Here is a 7,414-nt window from a genome sequence, read left to right on the forward strand (position 1 = left end):
ATGTTAGATACTTAGGTTGTAGCTTGTAGGAAAGGAACTTTAGATGGCCTGAATGTGGAAGGAAATAGCCCAGAAATCGATTTCTGGCGAGTTGACTCAACAAAAACCAGGTAACCCGTGAGCACCCGTGAACCCGCGAGCTTTATCCGGGACGGGCACGGGTTGGATAAATGATCACCCGTGAAGAATTTCAACCCGCAAGCTTAGGCTTGTATTAACCCGTAACCTGCGGGTTGGTCACAGGCCAGCCCCGTCCCTCCCGTTTGCCAACTCTAAGCCCGTTTATTTATCTTTTCGTTTCAAAAACCCATAACTATATAGACAGAGCCCATAATTTATTTTAGGATTTTGTCATCCAAATTATTGAAAAGCATGATGTTAGTTTGTACTGGGGAATATGTAAATGCAAAAAATTATTAAAAAACATGATGTTAGTTTGTATTTGAAAATGCAAAACTTTATTGTCTATAAATACTAATTTAGAATATCAATTAAAATTTACATTTTTCTTGATTTGATTGACTTGAATCTGAATATGCACATGAGGTTTTCAAATGAGGGTTTAGTGAGACTACGTTGATTGCGGACTGTCACTGTCGGCACGTTCAACACCAATGAAAATACGTACTTCTTTTTGAGGCCACGATTGGCATTTGAGGATTAAATATGCACACGAGTAGGTCCTGCACCGGACACTAAGAAATTAGTAATTAAGGTTGGCATTGCCACTATAAGAGCGTCCACAATCGTACAATCATAATTTGGGGGTGTTTAAACACAACGATGATGGAGCAAATTATAGTCAAGCATAATTTTAATGTCCACGAGAAAATGAGTAAATGACGGGGAGCATCTTTAATTACACCTGATGATGGCGCAGCTGCCAGTGTTGTTGTTGTTTTACCAGATGGTGGGCCCGGGAAAGCGTATAAAATTGAGTGAAATGAAACGCGGGCCTACAGTAATACCGCAAGTGCACGGTCGTCAGTTGTAGCTCGTGCAAGTACGGGTCGATCCACAGAGATCGGGTGTGTTTTGTAGTGTTTAGCTATTTGGGCTCTAAATTGTTATTGGGCTTTGGGTACCAATGGACTTATGGGCTTAGTGGGTTTTGTACCTTTGAGCTTTGGGCTTTGATTGAGCTTTGGGCTCAATTTCATCCTAACAGTGAAGTGGTCTTTCACAGTAATTGGGCTTTGGGCTTCTGGAATGAAATGTACTGGGCTTGGTTATTGAACTGGGCTATGGGCTTGAGTGCACAGCAGAGCAGATGCAAGCAGTAGCAGCTGCAGGGGAAGGGGAGCAGCAGCAGCAACAGGGTTGCAGCAGCAGCACAAGGCAAAGATGGAAGCAGCAGCAGGGGAAAGAAAAGGCAGCTGCAGCAACAGCAAAAGAAAGCAGCAACAGCAGGGTTGCAGGGCAGATGGGTTGCAGCAGCAGCTGCACAAGCAGTGCACAGCAGCACAAGGCCAAGAAAAGAAAGCAGAGCTGGCAGTGAAGCAAAAACAAATGAAGAAAAACAATGCAGCAGTGCAAGGCAAGTGAGAAAGAAAAGATGGCAGTGAACAAAACAGTGAAGACAGTAAAGAAAAAAAACAAGCAGAGAACAATGCAAGAACTAAGCAAAGCAAATACTAGACATCAAAGAAAAATGATAAAACAAACCAAGGCCTAAGGCCAAGGGCAGGGATGATGGTGAAACTGAAATGGAGCAAAACTAAGGCACTCTTCTAGAGTGGGAAGAGAACTAGCTTGCTCATTGTCACTAGTGAGCACTAGTTTCTCCCCACTACTCAATCAACTCAGTGCAACCTAAGCATACACAAAGAATGGCAAGATAATCAGCTTGCTATGAGCACTGATTTCTTCCATTGCACAATCAGTTCAATGCTTCAAAGGTAACTAGCTTAGCATTCCATCAAACTAACAGCAAATTAAACATAACAGGAACATTAACAAAGGAACTTATCAACACAATGCATCAAAACAAGCACATTAACAGGATCATCAACAGGATATGAAAATAAACACATTAACAGAACATGAGCAGTGCATGAAACAGCACAAAATTGAAGAGAAAAACAACATTAACAGAACAAAGTAACAGTTAACAATGGATATTAACAGAACAAACATCAACAGGATATGAAAACAAGAAATTAAAACATACACATTTAACATATGCAGTGAAATTGAACAGAACACATTAAAGAGAAAAACATTAACATTAACAGGACATGAAAGTCCTGGATGCCGGCTAATCCAAGCATAAAGTTTCTACACCAATCCCACACCCATATTTATACCCAATACCCAATTAGGGTTTACAATCAAAATCCCCAAATTTCTCCAATGACAGTACAATTAGGGTTTCGAATTTTACTCACCAAACATGTGATTTGACACTTCAATCGTCGACCCATTATTTTCCTTGTTCACCTGCTCCGTCCCATGCCTCAATTGCATCTTTCCAACTCGTCCTATTTTATTGATTTCTTCCCTAGGTTTTTAGAGAGAAATTGGGGGAGAAAACCATATAATAGGAGGCTAGAACAAGGGGGTAATGAAGGAGAAAGATAGGGGTGATGATGGTGGAGGTGTGGTGGTGGTACGGTTCTGTTGAAGAAGGTGGTGAAGTTGCAGAGAGGAAGGGGGAGGTGAAGTCGATGGTTTGGGAGAAGGGTGCGTTTGGGTAGCTGGTATAGGGTTTGGTTACTAGGGTGTTAGGCGGCTTCATCAAATTGGATGAACAGCGAGGAGAGCCGTGGGATGTGGAGCTGGTAGGTAGATCGGACGGTGATGCGGAGGCAAGGGGGAGCGACCGTCGGATGAAGGGATACAACGAAACGAACGGTGCTGGATTAGGTTAGGTGCTGTAGTGTAAGGCGGGGATATCAAACTTTGATGAACAGCAAGGGAGCAACCGTTGGATTCAACTACCATCTAATCTGAAGGCTTGGAATTTCAGCGCTGTGGTGCTTGGCAGAGACTTCGGATTTTGATGCTCTATGAAGGAGCGACCGTCGGATGCTTTTGAGAACTGATCTGATGGCTGAGAACGGAGGCGTTTTTGTGTGTGGAAAATGAGGTTGTGCGCACCATTCTTCGCGGCTTCCTTGCGTGATTTCTCCCGGCTTTTCACAACTTTTCTGCTCTTTTCGCTCCGCGACTCATCCGAACTTTATTTATTACCTAAAAATGCAAAATTAATTAAAAAAATATTTATTCTTGAAAACAATGAAAATACAGAATATGGGATAAAATGTAGAACTAATGCACAAAAGATGAGTTAAATGCCAACAAAAGGGATAAATATATACAATATTTGGCACTCATCAAATACCCCCAAACCTGAATTTTACTTGTCCTCAAGTAAAACAAAACTAAGGAAATCCTAACTATACCACTGTCGCTGGTCTCTCGAATGCATTTAGCGTATGCACTAAGCCTTTTAAACCACTAAGTGTCCCTAGTGGACGAGTGAAGTCTCGTGAAGGTTTACCAGAGGTGTGCCTACAAAACCTAAGGACAAAATATGATCTCAGATTCCATCAAATGTGACATGTGCAAAACAGTTTAAGCTCACAGCAAAATGGAGATGTCAATCTAGCTATCGAAGGCACAATCCTAGCACTGATAACAAAAAAAGACATGTGATAAGAGTGTAAAGTGTATCTACACATGTGTAAAGAAAGATCTGAAGTCATGACTACTAATAACCAAGAGATAGTTTCTCAGGCTAAGAACTGAGGTCGAAATCTAGCTAGCTGTCCGGACTTTACGAGAATTGTGAATGAGTTGGAGGTATTTCACAATTACTCGCGTTGTACATCAATGGCATACACCCTCCTTGCTTACAACACAAAAACACAAAAGATGACTATTTACATGACTCTTATTTACATTGACAATTCTCTTTTTATTTTTGGAACAAGAGATGATGGAATTGATAAATACTTGATTTTTTTTTTATTTTATTTTATTTTTTTTTTGTATTTTTCTGATATTTTTCTCTTTTTTTTTTCTGAATATATACATCGTGTTTTTTTTTTTTTTTTTTTTTTTTGAACAAGGAAACACTTTTGATACATATACAAAAGGAAACAAAAGATTACATGACACTTTGCAAGAGGTAGCCCTTTTTGATGCACCCAGTTAAATTCGATGGTTGTCTTTCTTAATGTGACCTCCACCTTCTATCCCAACCAACCAAAGAACAAGCTAGTCAAGTTTCGTTCAGTATTCTAAAGTGATTGGCAATCGTAACTTCCTATCCAACACCTTGAAGATCGAGGCCATACATGTATTGGTAGATCGTGCGCGTGCAAATTTCTTATCACTATGTGAATTGTGCTAGAATCAGGGTGCCTAAATATCTAGACTAAGACTCCTAATAATTACATATTTGCACAAGAGTCAACATTTCAAGGTAAATGAGCTCCATTTTTATGTTTTTATCATTTTTCTAATTTTTTTGGAATTTTTCAATTTTTTCAAAAGAAGGAGTTCTTGTTTTCAATTATGGCATATTATCAAAGTATCTACTCTATACCCCCAAACCTAAACTAAACATTGTCCTCAATGTTTCAAAATATGGACAAAATTATAATACAACATATGAAGAGGATCATGTTGAGTAGAGAAAAGGGAAAGAGAATACCCGATTTCGGCGAAAGCAATATTAGAACTCCGTTATTCAAGGCAAGAATCCAACATATGTCAGCCGAGATCATATTGGATTAGCAAAATATATACAGAAGGAACAAAAGGATTTTTAAAATTTTTATCTACTGGATTATATACAAAAAATTCACCATACACTAACAATCTAAAGAGTTGAGGATCAACCCAAAAGACAAAGTGTTGAAACATAGATAGTTTCAAAACACTAAAATTGGACTGAAATGAGAGTGAGAGCGAAAAACCGAATGAATCATCCCTAAACCAAAATTTTTCAACAGGTTTACTTTTAAGCACAAAATCTAACAATTTTAGGGGTTCAGGATTCAAAAGGTCTAACTCATAATGGACTGTTTTCGGGATGGGCAAATATGCAATTTCCAACTGTGGCTCTTTAAAAGTGTTATATTTTGAAGCAAAATAGTCCAAGAGGACTTAGGAGGCACACAGTTCCAATCCTAGATTAGGAATTTTCAGAAAAGTTGGTTTAAAATTTTTGTTACAAACCAAATCTAGGTTGGGTGGAAGACCATCAGATTGTGACTTAGGTAGAAGAATAGGCATATCATTATCAATCAAATCAAAATCTTCTAACTCATCTACACATGTCACATCATGCTCACAATCATCAATCAAATTGGCAAGATTACAATCAGAATTATCAACATCATCAACAGATTTATTCTCGTGTATCGGCACATCAGGGGAAACATCACATGGAATACTAGAAGAAATATCATGCATTAAGGTCGGGGCAGAGAAGCCTAATGTATTTGAACCCAAAGGTTCCATAACATTTTCAGTATAGACATGTTCTTCTAACATAACATCATAATCATCATCATCATGATGATAGGAATTTTGCAATCTAGGATAATTTTCAATCCTAAGGTCGGAGCTATTACAAGAATAAAACTCTAATTCATGGGGGTGACTCATATCATGTGGTGTTGTTCCTGTTTCCCTAACGGATTCCCATTGATGGGTTTTCTCTGCAATCTCGGCTAAAAAATTCCATGCATCATCCACAGATTTATCAATAAACTCACCATTACACATAGACTCAACCATGGTTCGAGATTTAAAGTCTAGTCCCTCATAGAGGATGACGACAAGTCTCCACTTCTCAATTCCATGGTGCGGACATTCACTCAACAAATCATTAAAACGTTCAAAATAGTGAAAAACAGTTTCCTCATCCAATTGGACAAAACAATTGATACTTTGACGAATAGCGATGGTCCTATGATGTGGAAAAAATCTTTGGAAAAATTGATTAGTGAGTTGTTCCCAAGTGGTGATTGATTGTGGTCTCAAACCGTAAAACCATGTTTTGGCCCTTTCTTTTAAAGAAAATGTAAACAAACGCAATTTCAGAGAGTCTTCGGACATATGATCAGGTTGCATAGTCCGACAAATTTGTTCAAACTCTTTTACATGAGTATAGGGGTTCTCAGAATCGAACCCTCGAAATATAGGAAGTATTTGTATCATGCTTGCATTTATTTTAAAAGGGTTATTGGTTTGAGGTAATACAATACATGATAATGGAATATGTATTGATGGATACATGTATTCATGGAGAGCATGAGGTTGGCCCATTTTGGAAAGACACAAAGCCCACTATTTGGTTTTAATGGGTTTTTTAAAAAATTTGGTTTTTGATGGGATATTTTTGAAAAGAAAATTTGGTTTTAAAATGGGAGCAAAAGAAAATTTTGGTTTTTTTTTTTTTTTTTTTTAATAAAAAGAAGAAAATAAAATTTGGTTTTTGAAATGGGAGCACGCCCACTGTTGTCCTCTAATGGAATGGAAGGAAGGCTGCAGCCCACGAAACACTAAGTTTTAATTTTGAAAGTTTAATTTGGCCCAGTTGGTTAAGGCCCGACGTTTGTTTTAAAACTTTGGTTTCGAGGTCCACTCTTGAGTGGAAACAAGCCCACAATCGGTTACAAGCTCAGCTGGGTTTAAACCCAGAGTCCAAAATACAAGTCCAATGAAAGAATTTAAACAAGCCCACAATTAAAAAAAAAACAAGCCCACAAATAAATTATTACAAACCCAACAGAAAATAAGAGAAGCCCAAAAATTGGCTTTAATATTACAGCCCACAATTAAAAAATTGGAAGCCCACAATTCGGGTTCTCTTAAATGGGTTACCTTTTAAGCACAGCCCAGCTGCTCTGATATTGTTGCAAAAACCCAGTTGGGCTTTGGTTCTTTTCCTTGGTGGCGTCCCAGCAGAGGAAAAACAGGTTCAGAACAGCAGGTCCAACAGCAAATGAAGTGAAACAGATGCAGATGCAAATGCTATGCAGTGAAATGCAAAAATAGCTAATAAAACAACAAGAAAAACACAGCACCAATCCCCGGCAGCGGCGCCAAAAACTTGGTGGGCCCGGGAAAGCGTATAAAATTGAGTGAAATGAAACGCGGGCCTACAGTAATACCGCAAGTGCACGGTCGTCAGTTGTAGCTCGTGCAAGTACGGGTCGATCCACAGAGATCGGGTGTGTTTTGTAGTGTTTAGCTATTTGGGCTCTAAATTGTTATTGGGCTTTGGGTACCAATGGACTTATGGGCTTAGTGGGTTTTGTACCTTTGAGCTTTGGGCTTTGATTGAGCTTTGGGCTCAATTTCATCCTAACAGTGAAGTGGTCTTTCACAGTAATTGGGCTTTGGGCTTCTGGAATGAAATGTACTGGGCTTGGTTATTGAACTGGGCTATGGGCTT

Source organism: Papaver somniferum, chromosome 1 (genome assembly GCF_003573695.1).
Source record: "Papaver somniferum cultivar HN1 chromosome 1, ASM357369v1, whole genome shotgun sequence".
NCBI classification, from domain to species: Eukaryota; Viridiplantae; Streptophyta; class Magnoliopsida; order Ranunculales; family Papaveraceae; genus Papaver; species Papaver somniferum.